Source organism: Lagopus muta, chromosome 3 (assembly GCF_023343835.1).
Source record: "Lagopus muta isolate bLagMut1 chromosome 3, bLagMut1 primary, whole genome shotgun sequence".
NCBI lineage: Eukaryota > Metazoa > Chordata > Aves > Galliformes > Phasianidae > Lagopus > Lagopus muta.
In genome coordinates this window covers 77,466,288-77,484,782 of record NC_064435.1, presented here as the reverse complement: position 1 = coordinate 77,484,782, position 18,495 = coordinate 77,466,288, and positions in this window count along the sequence as shown.

Here is an 18,495-nt window from a genome sequence, read left to right as displayed (position 1 = left end):
TGTCTTTCCATGCAAAAAATTGTTGCTTATTTGCATATATATTGTGTATAGAATGGCACAGTTTCTTCTAGCAAATACCAAATGTGCGTCTCAGTATGCCAAAGTATGATAAGCCATGCTTTCAAAGTAAAATGTGTAATTGCAAACAATTGCAATCTGTGGTATACATATCAGTGCATCACAACTGAGTTCTCTCATGCACCTACCAGCAAATGTGTATGTCAACAGTTTATGGGCTGGTCCAGCCTAGTTCCATGACTAGTGGGGCAGAGGGATTTCACAAAATCCACACCTCTGGAAAAGGGAAACAGGAGACCCTAAAATAATTAAAAAACAGCAGCAACGATCTGAGGAGAAATAAACTACATATACTAAATTACTAAATATATTATCGGAATGCAAGGTAACACACTATAATACAGTATAATTAGAATTGAAGCTAATAAATCAAATATAATGAGAGAGAGTGGCCGAAAAGTGGAAAGGCCTCACCATAACGCTGAGGTGAGATGCACAGTCCGGTTGAGCAGCAGGTATTGGATTACCAATAACCAAAAAATCATGACAGTGTATCAGTCCACTGTGTTCTTCCCGAGCACAGAAAGGAAAGCTAAAAAACCCTGTAATTCATTAGCAATACACATTCAGTATATTTCTCTTAATTATTTTCTAATCTCCATCTCATGTATGCATAGCAACTGCCAAAGGGAAGAGAATTCTGTTCTTTATTCTGCCACTGTCCCGACTATTTGACCTTTGTCATACTGGAATATTTCTGTTACTTAATTGATTCTTCTGCGTCATGTGCATAAATAAAACTATTTGCCTTTTAGGTCTTAGGTAGGCCTGAGCAGAAAGTTTCTAAAAAAGAAGGGAAATTTAGTATTATTTTTCAAATTTTGTATTGATACTTTACAAAGCCGGTAGAGTAGCTGACTCAAAATTAATTCATTAGATTACATAGTTTTATCCAGTAGCTACAAATAACTTAAACTTTTTAAATGGTAATAAATTCTTTTTTAAGGCTAGAAATATTTTTCCCTTTTGTTCATCCAAGATGAACCCCACCATCTAAGACTTTTTTTTCTTTCTTAATACTACTTACCAGGACCTTCCTTTGACTATTGAAAAAGGGGCTTGTTTGAAAGTTTTATACAAGATAAGCAGGATCACAAAGTATTGATCAAAATGTACAGAATCTGCTTGGAAATTAAGACAGTGGAAATCAATGGCCATTATAGGTGTAATTTATACAAAGAAATAACCTTTTTTCTCTTCTTCTCCTTCTTTTTTTTTTTTTTCTCATAGATACTTTCCTAAATGGACATATTGACTTCTGCATGATCATCTGCAGACAAAGGAACCAGCCAATATAGTGGTGATTATATGCCCCAGCACACCTTATAGTGCAGTCTCACCTGAAATATAGCCAGACAAAATACCTCTCCAAAACTGCCTGTGATATTAAAGAAGAAGGCAACTACAAAGGGCAAGTAAACAAGACATAACATGTGGAGATTAGACAGTAAGAACAGAATATATGTATCAAGATAGATTTTGTGTTCTATACTGAATGGTAAGGCAGACAAAGGGCTAGTACAGTTACTGTTACTCAACACAAAAATTTTCACTTTGAAATGCCAACCTTGGCATTTTTCTGGTAGATCAATTATACCTTATCGTCAGTTATGTGCTAGTGGCAATGTGGAAGCAGTCTTCAAAGGAAAATATCATTTCAGATGCACTGTACGTACAACAAAAATTAAATCAAATCTTCTATCTTGATTTGCTTATGTTGTTTTTCTTCCTTATGGTCCTCAGCAAAGCAGCAGCATCTCTTGTTAAGATAAGTCACTTCTGTCATTCAGCCTTCATTTTTGTGAAAACTGTCAAAGAATTCCCAAGAGTAAACTCCAGAAGGCAGGAATACATCATAGTGACTCTTTCCGTACATTTACTAAGTACAGAAAGAGTATGCTGCATAAAAGAATATGAAGTTATGCACAAAAACAATGCATATCAACTGATCAAAAAGGAAAACGAGCTCAAGTTGTAATAGTGATTTCATGTATGCTTACTCCAAGCTATGATCACAATACAAACTGAGATTATAAGAAAATATATCAATAAATAATAGAAAATATATTTTCAATTGAGAAATCTGTGGCAGGAGATTGCTGAAAACTATCCTATAAAGAATGGATACTGCTCACATAATTTAAAACTGTTCTATAAGCTGTGCTGAAATGCCCATCAAGAATCAGTCAATACCTTGCACCTTCATAACTTCCCATGCACAACAAATGGAACACATTCTTGTAATGATCCACAAACTGAAAATATCAATTTGAGTATATCTTAGGACTCCATTGGCAAAAAAAAAAAAACCTCCAACAGGTAAATTTGCACAAATTTGAACCATTCTGTAAGTAGTTAACCTCACCATGGAAAGACGTACTTAACCTAGTTACAATGCATGTCAGTTATCAAAGCAAACAAATATATTTCAGGGAACATTACTGGTTATATTTGTCAAAATGATGTATATTATGACTCCTTTAAGTTACAGGGCATTGTATTGAGCAAAACCTCATGTGGAAACGTGGTTGGATCTCCCAAACTGCTAAAGTAAAAAGGATTTATTCTAGCTATTGATAGAGATTATAGTTACAGCTCAGCAACTCTGATTCTATCTTGCAGAAGTGAATAAAATATATCAGTACAAAACAGGGTGATTCTGTTGCTATACCACAGCCATATTACAGAAAACAATGAGGTAGCATAAGAGCTGTGAAGGTTTATTTATATATCAGTTATTTAACACTGCATCCCTTAAACTTGTATTGCATGGGACTTTATGGTAAAACTAGTTCTCAGTCTGATTTGAGTTGCTGGAGCATGATGAAAGTGATAGAGCTGATCTTGCTTGTAAGCAAAAGTCTTAATAGGGGTACATTTAGTGCAACTAGGTTTAATCCATATAAAGATCTGAAACCTTGTAAATTCACTTGGGATTAAGAGTCAGACCTTAAACAAAACTTTTCTGTAACTTCAACTTACAACTTCAAAACACCATCAGGCAGTGTTTCTTGAAGTTGTGCGTTCTGTTACCAGCTTTCCCTCCTCAATCTATCAGATATGTAACTTAACCTCTGTATTTATTGTTTCTTTATTCTTCACTAAAAGTTTTTCCCTTTGCTTCAAGTCTTACAAACTTGAGATGTGGCTCTAATACCACTGCCAACTTGCAGTGAATGAAGTGAGGTGCCTTCCAAGACATCAACATCCTAGAGCATTCCTTGTCTTCTGCAGAACTAAATCACTGAAAGAATGTGTCCCCAGCTCAGTAGGCTATGGTGCTTTCAGATACACCAGCAGTTGTCTTCTGGATATTGTTGGTCCACAATATTAGCAATAGTGTAACTGCCCATGTCAAAAGATTGAGTCTCTGATTGATAAAGGAAAATACAGTCAGGTGATGCACCCAATTTTTATTTTGTTTTGTTTGTTTGTTTGTTTTTGTATCAAGATTGATGCTCTCTTAGATACAGGTTATTGATACACTGATGCTGGAGACATCAGCTTGCTATAAATTGTCGTTGCATGTACATTCTTTCCTTTCAGAAGGTAAGAACTCACAGCTGCTCTATCTTTTTTCTAAATACACACATGATTGCATGGGAACAACAAGCATATCAAAGAGACACATTGTGTCACACTGCAAAATCTTGAGTAACTGAGACATTAGGCTTCAAAAATACAGACAACTAAATATATTTTGAGAGATGCTGTCAACTTGAAATCTAGTCAGTGTTTTAAAAGAAATGAGCTAAACGTAATTTCAGGTACTCTGCATGACCCTGTGTCCTCCAGCAATTTTGCTTTTCCTGAAAGAAACCATCTCACTTATTCTTTGGGCAGCTGAGACTAAGAACAATAGACGGAGCAGGGCGAAGTACAAGATATGAAGAAGATGTAATTTACTGTTCCCTCAATTTAACTGATAGATATTTTCTGAACACTGAGGGAAGAGAAAAGGAAGCAGCAAAAAGAAAATCATATATGTGACATTTACTGAGTAATCAAATGACTTTTTCTTTCAGTTTATTGGACTTTGGATCAGATCTTTTGCGGTCAACATTTTTAAGTGTCTGTTTTTCACATTTGCACACATCACCCATATAGGATTATCCTGTTTACTTATAAAAACTACAAAGAACTATCTCTCCTTCCCCTCCTTCCCCTCCTTCCCCTCCTTCCCTCCCCTCCGCTCCCCTCTCTTCTTTTTTTATCCCATAACTGAATTTCTCAAAATTATCTAAGAACTGTAACTTCAGCAAGGTAGTGCTATAAACACATTTTCATTTGGTAAGCATCATATTTGACATACTCTTTATATCCACATAGAAGTAGTTTGAGGCTTAACATTTATTTATTCACTAAATCTCACTTATAACTTACATGAATAATGATAGCTATAATTGTACTAGAGCATGAAAAAACCTCCCACAAACATGAAAACAAATAGATAGTAAAGAGGATCTGATCCTTCCTTACTGTATTCCTATTTGATTTACATTTTAAAATTAAATCAGAATTCAACTAGTATCAGCAGAAACATCTTCCAAAACTTGGAAGTTCCACATACAATAACTGCCCGCTCACCAGAGCAATTTGAAAAGATGACAGGGACCCTTTATTATTCAAGGGGACAGTTACTTTGAGACACTGAGCAGGTAAACTTTGTTGTGCACCAAGTGAAGAAATATTTTATTCTTATTTTTTCCTTGGAATGATGGAAATGCTGTGGCCACACTGAGGTTTCTGCACCTGCCAGTCAGTGCCTGCTCACCTGTTCCCCAGGTGTGTGGGAAGTCATATCTGAATGCTGCTTGAATAGTGTCTTCCCCCTGCTTGCCACTTCGCCCTTTGATGTCCTTGAATGATTTCTTATGGGTTAAACAACCACATCCAGGGCAGTTAAATCAATTTACTGCTTGTTATTTGTGCAATCCCAAGCTCTCTCTTTTCTTCAGTAAAAAAGGATCTCACACACAGCCACCATCAGTGAAGGAACTGTTGTTAATGATCCTAGAAACCTTTGCAAGTAACTTATTATAAAAAGTATTTACTGTCATGGCTTTCTTCTCCCTGCTTTAATCAAAGTTTAAGAATTATCAAAAGCTCTCGCCTCAGGCTAAGGCTAAAGCAAGAGCAGAAGGTTGTCCTATGCATATCTTTTTTTCTCAACTTCAGTCATTACATTTGAAAAACAAAATTCTACCCTTTTGCTCTGAAATTAATAGTAAGGCTGAACCATATATATTATTGTCATGTACTTTGCTGATCATGATTTTAAATTTATAGGAAAAAAACTTCCTGAAGCCATCAAAACTGAAACAAAAAAAAAGGCTTCTAAAAAACCATCAACAATCAGAACAGCATATGAGATAAGCAGATAGATAAGAATAAGGAACAAAGCAGCAGACAGACAAATATTCCATAAGAAGGAGGAGCTAGTTACTGTCTTTTGGCAAACCTGATTTTATTTCCATCCAAAAGACATAACTGCTCTGGAGAATATGTAATAGAAAGCAGCCAAGGAAAGGTTTGAATTGTCAGAATATTTGTTCTCATAAGGAAAAAAAACAAAAAATCCAAATTTATTCTCTGTGGAGAAAGGAAGACTTTGAGGTGACCTGCTTATCTTCACTGGTCTTAGTTACTTGGCAACATATGAAATAAGATGGCAAACAGAATAAATGCATTTAAGAGCCAGGAAAGACATTTTTATAGACAAAGAGGTTAAATGATGTAGTTACAAAGCTGAGAGGTGAGGTTAAAACAAATCTAAAGGACACAGTCTTAGAGAGGCATGTGGCCTTTTCCTGACCAGAAATCTTTCATGTCCTTGTGATAGGTTTATTAATTGAAATAAAAGAGAAAGTTCTATGTGTGCTGGCTCTAGTAGAAGTATGTAGTAAATGAAATGGTACGTTTAAATATGAAAAAGATGAATTTTGCAAAGTTTTCTTTTTATTAATTCCTATGAATTGTTTTAAGAAATAAGCCTATGGTTTCCACTGACTAGAGGTAGGATGGAGGACACCTTTTAAATGCATTAGGGATGGCAAGTCTGTCTCTGTGCTGATTCTGCCTCCTTTCCACTACAGTTCTCTGCTGCCCATGCATGCCGCTAGTCTAATGAAAGTGACTTCAGTGACTTCAGTGACTGTTAATGACATCTAGGCACAGAACCATTCTTCAGTCTTTTAAAAACCCTCAGAACCTTGTCAGAAGTCTTTACATCCTGTGAGAAAAATTAAGGAATATTAAAGTATTTAAACAATAACAAAAATAACAAAGAATGCAGGGGTGAGAGAGCAGAGAGGATTGCTCAAAACCTTCTTGATATCTTCTACATTTTGGTGTGTTTAATTCTACTAAATTTTATTGGGGACTACTCTGCAAAGCATCATTTCAGAAGACCAAGTGAAGGTGAATCTTAGGGCATTCTCTGAAAACAGCTATTTTAAAATATTTCCCATGGGAGATCCAAGGTGGGAAGGAAGGAGGCAATTCTGGAAGAAGGACCTGACAGAGACCGCGGACAACACAACAAAGGCCTGTCCCTGCATATGGGAACCACGATGGTGCTGCCCTCAGCAAGGTCAGGAGGGCTTCAGGGTACTTCACATGGGAATCTACAGCAGAAGGCAACATAGGAGAGCAGATGGTCCCACCCAGAAAGCCATGGCACTTCTGACAAGGCTTGGCCGCTAGCCAAACTGCCTCATTTCCTTATATTTGACCTGAAAATAGTTACTGTGTGCCCCTCAGCGTAGTTGATGGGGGTGGCATGAAGGTTTTGACCCAGCTCCACACAGACTGGATTGGTTACTTGTCATTTTGGAAGGATAAAACTCCAAAGTAAGAACTGCAAGGCATGCATCCAGATAAAACTGTTCCCTATATGTACAGAAATGTACATGTATATATACACTTAGAGATGAGAAAGCAGGAGATTTAGTATGTCTCAAAAGCAGTGAATTTATTTTTTTTTCCTATAAGGAAATTTCACCCATTTGTAATTCTAAAAAATTTGGCCAGTTTTCAACTGTATTTATTCTTTTATGTTATAAATTCCAAGCAGACAGAGAGATATCCTTAAAACTACAATTCTGTGAGTGTGTAAACATATTTTTAGATGAAATCTGATAAAATTAAATTTAAAAATCACTGTAATATAATATTTAGCAGAAAATTGCATTAAAAATGATAGCTATACAAATGCTTTAAAATTATTTGGTTCTGATATTTTTAACTGTTTCAGTAATAACAGTTCAGAAGAACAGCTGTTTGGATACACTATTACCAAAGTCTAATATGAAACAACACAGAGAGATGCTACATCAATGAAATGAAAAATGCTAGCAGAAAAATTAAATCATCAAATTCTATCCCTCATTTCCTTTTACCTCCAAATGATACCAGATTGGTCTGTGATTTTTTTTTTTTTTTTTTTGACTGTTTAAAGCAGATTGCCACTGAAAGAAATGTATTGAAGAGGATGCAATACTCTGTTGTCCTGTCACAAGGGAACAGAGCACTGGCAAATTATCACTGCTGTCTTATTGATCAACAGTTCGAAAGACAAGAGAAATAATGTAGTGTAACATTCCTAAAAAGCAAACAAACAAGCAAACAGACAAAACACAACTAGGAGATACATGCTAATCTCAGTTATTTTAGCCTTGATTATCCGAAAGTCAAATTGCTTGAAATGTGGACATATTGTTCCTCTCCAATTTCAAAACTCAGATAGAAACATATTTTGCTTACAATGAACTGTAATTGCTTGAATTTTTCAAAGGATCCTTCAGTCATCTAGAAAATAGGGGATAAACTGTATTTAACAAATAGAAGCAGAAAATACACATCCAAAGCAGCGTAATGCAGCTCTCACAGGCTCTTTGCTAGATATCCAAGCTTTTGTTCCATGAGGATCTTGCCTTAAATCTCTCCATGGTAATATAAAGAGATTATATACTCAGCTGAAAAAAAAATAAATCATTATACCTTCACAGATAATTAAGGTCATATAAACTAGTTAAGAAATTTTGCTACTTATGTTAACGGTACCCTGTGATTCAAGGAAATCTCCCTTTTTTCTGTCTAAGTCCATTTTGGTGGTTGATTACTAGTCTGAAATATATATGTAAGTTTTGTAAGTGTAAAATTTATGTGAAAGGCTTTGTTTCACTGCTGTTTTGTTGTTGTTGTTTTTTAAGCACATCTTTTGCGGTAAATACCCTTCAACTGAGAGATTCTGTTTGATCCCTGAGCATGATGGCATTTTTGATAAAAATGCTAAAATGGCAGAATACTGAAATGTCTCCCAAAGGGTGAATCAGTACCAGAAAGTGATAGCAAAAATTGATACTGATACACTGAAAAAACTGGCACATATGAGCTATTCTGTCTACCTATTAATACATCAACAATTTAAGAATTAAGAGCATTTTCTAATGTTTGGTTGATATATTTTCATCTTAAAAAACTAGAAATGTAACTTCCAACTCACAATACTTGTAATGAGAAGCACACATTATGCCTTCCCCATCTATTTATTGGTTACTAGAAAAGATATTTGCTTGCACTGTATTGTAGATATGTATGTAGATGATACATATTATAAACAAACAAACAACAACAAAAGCAAAAACACCTACCCCACATACTTTATAGAAATACTTCAACTACATGTAATTTTGTCTTGGAGGAAAGACTGAGGAAAAATTAGTGATAAGATTCCCAGCCCTAGCAAAATATTTCAACACTTTTTTTCATTTTCTCCTTTTCCTCCCAACACCTGCCACTGGTTCTTCACATCCCTTCATTACTAATAGTTTCTCCTCACTAATGCACTGCTAACTATTCCAGCACTATATCAGCCTCTAATCCAGAGCTCAAGTTTAAGTTAAGAACATGGCAGAAGCCATTGCTTTGGTTTCCATCTGCCTTTCCCTCATTTTGACTTACCCAAAATGCCAGAATACCTCCCTGGTGCAATATTCCTGAAAATATGGGTCTAGATTTCCTACTTGGTTCCATTAAAGATTCCTTGCTGTGATTACTTATACTTCATCACACATAGCCAGAAAGAGAGATATTCTGAATACAGTTCATGATGACATTTTATAGAAATGGGAAGACTCTTTATAGTATCATGTAGTTCAGTCTGAAAGTAATGCCTCCTATTTATTTCCATGGAAACAACAAAGAATACAAAGAGCATGATAACACTATTTGAGCGAGCAAATTCTCACCTACAAAATAATATTTTTCATTGATCACAACATTAGCTATGCATTCTCACCAGCAATGAACAACAGCCTGCATGCCATACTCAGAAATGTCTTCACAAATGTCTTCACGGCTGTTATGATAGCATAATTATTAGGAAAAATGTTGCCACACAGTCTGTCTTCCATTGGCCTGAAGAGATGGAAATTGGAAGATACTAAATCCGGACTGTATGATGAGTGGGGTAGGACAGTACTGCAGGTTTTACAATGTGTGCTGTGGTCTTCAAATTGATATCGGACCTCGTATTATTGTGTTGAAAGAGAAAGATTATTTTCTTCTCTGGCCTGACTCTAGAAGGTTGAGCCTTCAGCTTAGCCAGCATTTGTATGGGTTCCAGGAAATTCAGAAGGATCTCAAGAGACAGTGCACATCACTTTACCTGCTGAGTGTACTTTTTCTTCAGTGGGAAATTCACACGCTGGTACTCAATGGACTGCTGGCTTTGTAGTGATGACACCACATCTCATCTCTGGTAATGATGCAATTCAGGAAACTGTCACCTTGAGCCTTGTATTGGTTTAATAAGTCTTGACAAAATTGCACATAGTGTTCCTTCTGTTCATGTGTTAGCATTCATAGGACTCATCTAGTGCAAAATTTACAATGTTCCTAAGTTGTCACCATTGCTTCCAACACAGTGAAGGCAGTATCCATGTCTGTACACAGTTCCCTGGTCGTAATCTGCTGATTCATGCAGATGAGTTGATCGAGATGCTTTTCATTTCATGGAGGTATGCCTGTAGGGGCTGAACCTTCGCACCAACACTCCATTACATCTTGTTGATGTCTGACAGATGGCAGCAGAGGGACAGTCAGACAAAATGGTGTCTGACATAGAAGTCCATTTGAAGCAAAGGAGTGTCGCTGAATTCCTCCATGTGGAAAATATGGCACACACTGACATTCATCAACACTTGCTGAATACTGATGGAGAGCAAACAGTGGATGTGAGCACAGTGACACAGTGGATGGTTAGTTTCAGCAGTGGCAACAGTGACAGTGGGTCATCGCCACTAGCGCAGATAGTTACTAGCACAGCATGCAGATTCTTGTTCATCATGGACAAAAATGCATAGCTAATGGTGGTGACTATGTTTGCTATCTGAAAAGCTGCTCTATCAAATAGTGTTATCGTGCTCTTTGTATTTTTTGGTAGTTTTCATGGAAATAAATAGGAAGCATTATTTTTGGAGAGACTTGTGTAGATCATGAGATTCTCAAATAGAGGGAATGCATCACACTAGCTACAGTAAGAAGGAACTGCCAGTCTTCTGATGTATATTTATAATGTCAACAGTAGTAGTGTCCTTTTTCATCTCGAGGCAGCACAAATGACTCAGGGAAGAAAAATATATTTTCATAATCATTTGCAGATGATTATGACTCTAAATTCCCCTAATGTTTACAATATGCAGAGTCTCACTTTAGATCTTTATTTTGCTCAGTGATTTACAAGCATCACAGATTTTTAGTTTCAGGTTTAGACTCTGAATAAATGTTTTTAATTGTAAAGCCATCACTTCTCCCTTCTGCATACGTATCAGTTCTTAGCATAGCCTGCAGCTCTGAGTTAAGAGCAACTATGCCTTACATACAAAAGTTATCTTTGTTTTCAAAGCGTAGCAGATAAAGAGGGCAAATAAGCTCCCATTCAGGTGCTGCTGAATCTAGATATCCTTCAAAATAACTATGTCTAATTATGTGCTACTGACTAATCCAACAAGCTGCCCTCACAAGTGCTTCTGGCAGTAACTTTGTTATTAATTTAAATGTTAATTTTCCAGTGAAGTTGAAATTTGTAGCCAAAATTTTCTTTCAATACTTAAGCAATTTTCTAATTTTAGAATCTGTGTTTTCATTAAATATGTAATTTATTGCAATCCTATATAAGGCTCAATTCAGAACCATCAGTCTATGTATACCTTTGTTTTGATAGACAAAAGCATGCACACACCTGCAAGAATTGTAATATTGGCATTTACTAACTGAAAGAGAGAAACATGAAAGGAAGTTTTTGCAAACAGTAGTACTTTATCTTTCACTGGCATTTGTCCTAAAATTGAGACTCCTCATGACAATTTTTTTCTGATTCCTGACATGTCAAATTCATTTAGAAAATATATTTGATAAGAATAAATCAAGAAAAGAAACACAATCTTCAATAGTCTTTCAATTGATAATAATGCTAGACTTACTATTCTATATTTTGTATTAGTCTAAATTTTTAATTTTCAGCTTTGACTCAACTTTGCATTCTAATTTTAACTTTTCTTAGTTAAAATCTAAGAGATTATCTGGAAGCTTGGAAAGAATATGAGCAAATATAAACACAGTAATTGCAAGGATGCTGTCATAAATAAAAATTGAGGCTGATAGTCCCAGTGCTAGTTTAGACTGACTTTGGAAAATTTTCTAACATTGACAAGGACTAATTTTTTTACTCTCAGGTGTTTGCTACAGGAATTTCAACAGATGTTGACAGTTTCTTCTTCATACAATGCAAACTTGTTTTTCAGCATCGTGTCAGAAGATACAGTGCCAGACCTGAGTCTGAAACATATCCAAAATCACATTGTAGGGAAAAATGATAATAAGAAATAATTCTCACACTCACACCTAACCCAAGAGAAGGTTTACACTCTAGAGAGTTTTAAACCACTTATGCTTTTACATCCTCTGAGTAACCTTCTCTGATCAACCTGCTAAGAGGTGCTGTATGTTGTGTCTTGACCACTGCAAGGCCTTACCCTCAGACACTGGTCTTCTGTTCCATCTCTTACTCCAATTGGAAGCACATTTGCCTTGCAGAAAGAAAAATAACAGATTTAAATAATCTTTTATTCTAAATTCTGAGAAGGTCACTATAAAATGCTTTGAGTACTTTCCTGTAAATTTGAGAATTAGGAAATTCTAACCAGTAGAACCTCTTACCTAAAATTTCATTCTTCCTCAATGGTAGAAAAAAGATATAACTTGAAATAGAATGATGTTTTACAATTCAATATGCGAGTCTGTCTCTATCGTTTTGTTTGCCTGTCACATTTGAGTGTTGTTTTTTTCCTTCCCCCCCATCACTTTTTTCTTCCTGTATTTTATTGTAAATAAGTATTTAGGAGTAAAATGTACACTCAATCGTGGATCAATATCACTAGGCAAAAGCTTATTATATTAAATATTACAAACTTTGCAGAAGAGACAGTTGATAAGCAATATCTTGCATCTAATCATTGGTATATGAACAACAGGTATATGAAAGAACAATAATACACTGAAGGTAGTCAGAGAAAAACAGTCATTTTTCAATAAACTAAGTAGTTTCTTTTTCCATGGGGCACCCTCTTCTGCCACTCTGTATAGCCTATTGCTCAGAACTGACAACAGGTTTCCATTAACAAACCAGTATATGTCACCACAGTAGTAGTCAAAGAAGTCTTTTCTGCCTCCAGAGAGCCTCCTTCTACAGATTCATGATGGGAAGAGTGATGAAGAGAGGAAACAATCAGGTCTACAAAGCTAAAATGGTGAATGAGAAATGGTAACAGAAGGCAGAATGGAAACCTGAAGCTTCCCCAGCCTCCTTTTGCTACAGCTTCCTGAAACAGTGCTGTGAATGTTACATGGAATCAAGACCAGGTGAACTCCTCTAATAAAATGCATAATTTATTCAACCCTGGCCTCCTGAAATGCACCTAGGCCTTAGATGGGAAAAGCAAATACCAGGGAAAAAAACTCTAATGTCATGAGGCTATTTTAGATCAAGACTCCTTGTTTTCTAAGCCATTTTCCTCCTGTTCCCATATTGCACATCATTTTCTTTTCCATTGTTACAGAAATACTATGTGCTGACAGCAACTGGATTCCTCATCTGAATTTAAAAAGTCAAGAGTGCAACACTTTTTTTTTAACTTCATTAAGCACATGTATTTAAAACTCTCCCATTGCGAGTGATTAAAATCTGTACTGAGTAAGGGTTAAAGGTACACCAGCACAGAGATAAGCTATTTGGATTTTATTTGTCTTGTGCTTGTTCTCACCCTTTGAGTGCTGGCAGTAGAGGAGTACCTGTGTTTACATAAAGGAATAAATAAGAAATACACAGAATATCAGGTCTTTTTACATCAGTCATCATTGTATTCCTTTAGCAAGCAGCAAGTAACAAATGAATTACGCAATGTTTTAGTTTGCTGCTTTTTTCCTGTGAGTATGCACCAGTTTCCAAGACTGCACTGCTGCAGCAGTCACTGGGCTCCTGAATGACAGGCAGCAAGAAAACTGACAAAGCATTGAGAATGCTTCTGCTGTTTATCATGAGGATGTCTGCAGAAACAGGAAAAAATGAGGGCTTTGACCTTAGCATTTGACTTACTTGATCTGAGCAGGTTGCAATTACAGGCCACCTATCATTTCTCTATATACAAAAATACAGAGCACAAGTGAAAATGCAGTTAATGAGAGCTTAGAAGCAGATGTTGTCTTTTCCCAGCTACCGCAGTGTGAAAGGTAATAAATACCAAGAGCTCTTTATTTTCATGCTAGGGCTGCACAGCACATTCTTTACTATCTATCTTGTGTGTTTCGTTGGAGGCAGGCATGCCAGGAAAATTAAAGTATGATAAAGGTTAATTTATAACAAGAAGCAGAGATATCTCTTCCCCTACACTGCTAAAAAAGAGTAGATTGTGGTTCTGACTATGGTGAGTTACGTTGGCTAAGTTTTCACCCTGGGTCTTACTACAAGGGCTAGAATAATCCTCAGAAATGTATATTTTGGATGTATATTTTAGATAGTCCCACATCTGAACAGATTAAAAACAAGCTTGGGATTCTGAATTAAAAGACAGTAACAAGAAGTATCTGCATTGCATTTTGCATGTACTGCTACAGGAGCAAATCCAACTTAAAATGTGAAGGTTTTTTTTTTCTGAATAAAAGTGAAAATAGATTCATTTCCCCAAAAATAAAATACAAAAAACTTAAACAGCAATGTTTTCTTCCAAAGTTATATTCAGAGACCCAGGATCATGAGAGATAATTGTCTTACTCAATTGGCCTTTAAAGGCATGAGAACCTTTCCATGACTCCAATTCCACTCTAGAGCTTCCATTGAATCAACTTTACTGATATGTCTGGTTTTCCTTTATACTTCTTTCTCTTCTTATCAGAAAAAGGAAAGTATTAAAAGCCTACTTTAAAAATAATGAGGTAAGAAAGTCCTCAAATTGCTTCACTTCAACAGTGAAGTAATTAACGCAATTGTGACATTTTCTGTACTACATATGGCAACCTGTATTTACAGGTTATTATTTCTACAGGATGTAGTGTATCTGTGAGGAAACTTAATAAATGGAGACAAATTACATAATTACAGAATCATGAATTTAAAATAAAATTTGAAGAATATTGTCTATATCTCATCAACCAAATCAAAGAATTATAGAATCACAGAATGGTTTAAGTTGGAAGAAACCTTTAAGATCATCTAGTTCCAACTCCTATTCTATAGTCAAGGACACCTGCCATTAGACCAGTTTGCTCAAAGCCCCATCCAACCTGGCCTTGAATGCTTCCAGGGTGGAGCATCCACAGCCTCTCTGGGCAACTTGCTCCAGTGTCTCACTGCCCTCACAGTAAAGAATTTCTTAATATGTAGTCTAAATCTACCCTATTCCAGTTCCAAAAATAAGTAATAGAGTTAGGCAGTTTAAGGAACCTCCCTGTTTGACAGCATATAGAGAACACACTTGATCTTTATATGTAATCCTTTCTCAAGGCAGAGTACATTCAGTAGCTCTTGAGAACAAAATTTTTGCTTAAATTAATGACAGATATTCATAGAAGACTAGATCACAAACAGAGCAAACTTACACAAAAGTGTATGCCAGATTGTGGCCCTGGATACAGTCAACAGACTTGGGGTGGTGAGAAGTTAAAAGAAATATCATTAACAATTACGATCTTCTTAAACAACTGCAGTACATAATTATCTTTGCCTATTTTCTACAATGCAGAAATGGTAAATCCATTTTTTTGTAAATAATAAATATGCTGCTTAGCTAGGTATTTCATAATGTCCTCCTAAACTATGAAAATTATGCTTAGTCAGTAGAAGAGAATTTGTTGCACTCTTCTGCAAGAGGAATTTTAGCTAGCTGGAATCTTCCTCTGCATTCCAGCTCTGGTAGGACCAGTCACCCATGCTCAGTACTAAACTACAGGAAAAGGATTTATGGCAGCAGAAGGGTCACTGCTCTTCTGGTCGCCTTAGAAGGAACTCCATGTCTCAAAGGGAGTGTAAGCTTTGAGCAGCAAACAGCACCCTCTAAACATGCCACTGCTTACCTTTGAGGAGGAAGCTACTGCAAGCACACTTGGAATGAGCCATAAGCACCAGACCAAGTCTAGCTGGGATGCAGGAGTGAACTGTGCTTCACAGTGCAGCTGAGAACAGTTCAGTGACTGTATGTGGAGAAACATTTGATAAACTTTTGATCTTTGATAAACTTTGTTTCATGCATGCAGTCACCATGGCACAATGCACATTTTCCCTTTTTTTCTGTTGATAAGCCCTTAACCCGCTGTGCTGGTGCACTCCTTGCCCCCCACCCAGCCTGGTCTTACATCAAAAGCCTAGTGCATATAATGAGGTGCAAACATTGTATGACTATGTCAATCACCTTATCCTATAAATAGCAAGCATCTTAAGAATCCTCTTTGAGTGCTTCCTTTGCAAGAGGCTGCCCATGCACCAGAATCTCCCCTTGAGCAGGGGCAGTTCTTGAGGTTGCTTAGTTCCTGCACAGAAGTTCACTTCTCATTTTTCATCTTTTCTCTTGTTTTGCTCAGAAACTGTCTTCCTCCCACTGAAGTTTCCCTTTCTTAATATGTAAATGCAATAGAAGTGTGCACAAGTAAAGCAGTGAAACAGCTAAGGAAGCAAACAGTATTGCTGTTATTTCATGTTTCCCATTAATTCAAATCACAAACTTATTGCGAATTAATGTATTGTACTGAAAATTAATCATTTGAGTTACATGGCAAGCTTGGGAAAATAGCCTTCTTGATAACTGAAAAGTTAACTGAATGAAGTGTACTGTAATTGATCACAAAGGTGGCTTAAAGAACTTTTTTTTATCCTACTTATCCACCTATATACTACTTTTTTGCTTGCTCATGGCCACAGAGAATATTGGAAATGCACTGTAATGTATATTTTACATTTCAACAAAGTATTGGGGAAAAAAAAATAAGAGCTTAAATTATCAAAGATTATGCAAAGTTTATTTCTGTTCTCTTTTATTTTGTTTTGTGTTTAATACAATAATTCACATGCACAGTGTATAACTTCTTCATTGCTATGGAAAGTCCTATGTACCTTCATCTTTGCTGCCAAAACTTATGTACGTCTAATTAACAAATGCAAATAAAAATAAAACTGCCAAATAAAAACTCTGGTACACTCTGCTGGCCATGGACATGAAGATCTCTGCTTACTGTAACCTTTTCTATTCACTCTGGGCAGATTTACATTTCTCTCTTCAGCAATGCTTCAGTGGACTGCAGTCTTGTTCTTCCTTCTGACCAGCTTTCTACAATCCCTTCTTGCTTTGAAACTGCATCTATGGGTCAGCCTTCGTGCCAGGTAGGAGGATTAGCATTTCTTTGATCCTATTAACTTTAATATCAATAGGTTATTTTCACAGAAGCATCTTCTGCTAAATCCCTTCTTGTGCAGCGTTTGAAGTAATTCCTTGTCTGTATGGTTACTGTATAGCCTGGTGGGTGGGCACGCTCCTCAGAGGTATAAGACCAACCAGATACAGTTTCATCGTCATTTGGAACAGTTGTGAGTAACAATCTCTCTGACCTTCCAGAAAAGTGCTTTCTACATCAAAACACAGAAATCAGTCTTTTTTAAAGGAGTCATTTAACTTTTAAACAGTCCAAACCAAATGCAGGTGCATCAGCTGGACATTGACCAGCCTCTAAGCTCATTAGCAATCTGGCACTTCAGGCAAGAAGAGAGTGGGAAGGTTAAAGAGGGGCATGGAAAGCATGTGTCCTCTCAAAGGAGAAAAGTGAACTATTATACCACCACTGTTTTAATTAGCCAATGGAAACATCCCTCCTCTTCCTGAAAATCTGCACCATTTGTCTCAGTGGCCTTTGATGCAAACAGCCAAATTTCCTATTTGAACATACAATTTTAATTGATAAAGTGATGTGGTTTTGTTTTTTGTGTTTTGTTTTCTTTCAAATTTCCTTAGAATAGTATATTTTTATTTTAGCTGATTTTTACTAATATAATGGCTACTGACCTGACGTGCACCAGTACTCCCTGCAGTATTACTTATATCCATATAGAAAATACCCATGGTGTCCTAATAGATCTTAATACCTGTAGATAAACACAATTTTTCCACTAGCAGCTTCAGTGTGGGCTCATGTACTCATTGCTGAACTGTGTATGATTTATACATCATAGTAGATGGATGGAGTAGGTGGATGTTATTACATTTTTCAATAATTCTTCCATTTTGTTTCATTCCATATAGAATGTAGATAATTTATTTTTTAAACATGAGAACAACTTGCTGCTATTACATCTTTGTCTCTGGCATCCAGTCTAATGACTAATGAGTGAGATGTTCAGACCAAAGTCTTGTGCTTGGCCTGTATTACTATATCTACTATATCCAGTACCCTAGGGTTTTGTTTGTTTCTTGACACCATTTTATCAGTCAGTAAGCACAGTGATTTTAAAACAAGCCAGATTTCAGCCAAATTGAACTTCTTAAATATTTCTCTATCATCACAGACAACAAAATTGTAAGTCCCTTTATCTTCCCATCCCCATGTCAGTATGTAAAAACTGATCATTGATAGGACGCATTCTAAAATTAGAATTTTAATTCAGGAATAATATTCTTCAATTCTAACTCACACTAAAGGATTCTCTGGTAGCTGGCATTCTGTTATAAGACAGAGATTAAGAAAAAGCACAGAGAGAATAGAAAAAAAGTCTTTCAACCACAAATATATGAGATACAGAGGGAAGAATTTTCCATGGATGAGAAAATGAAGTATTATCAGTTTCTAAAGTTTAAAAAATGGAGGAAGAATATGAAA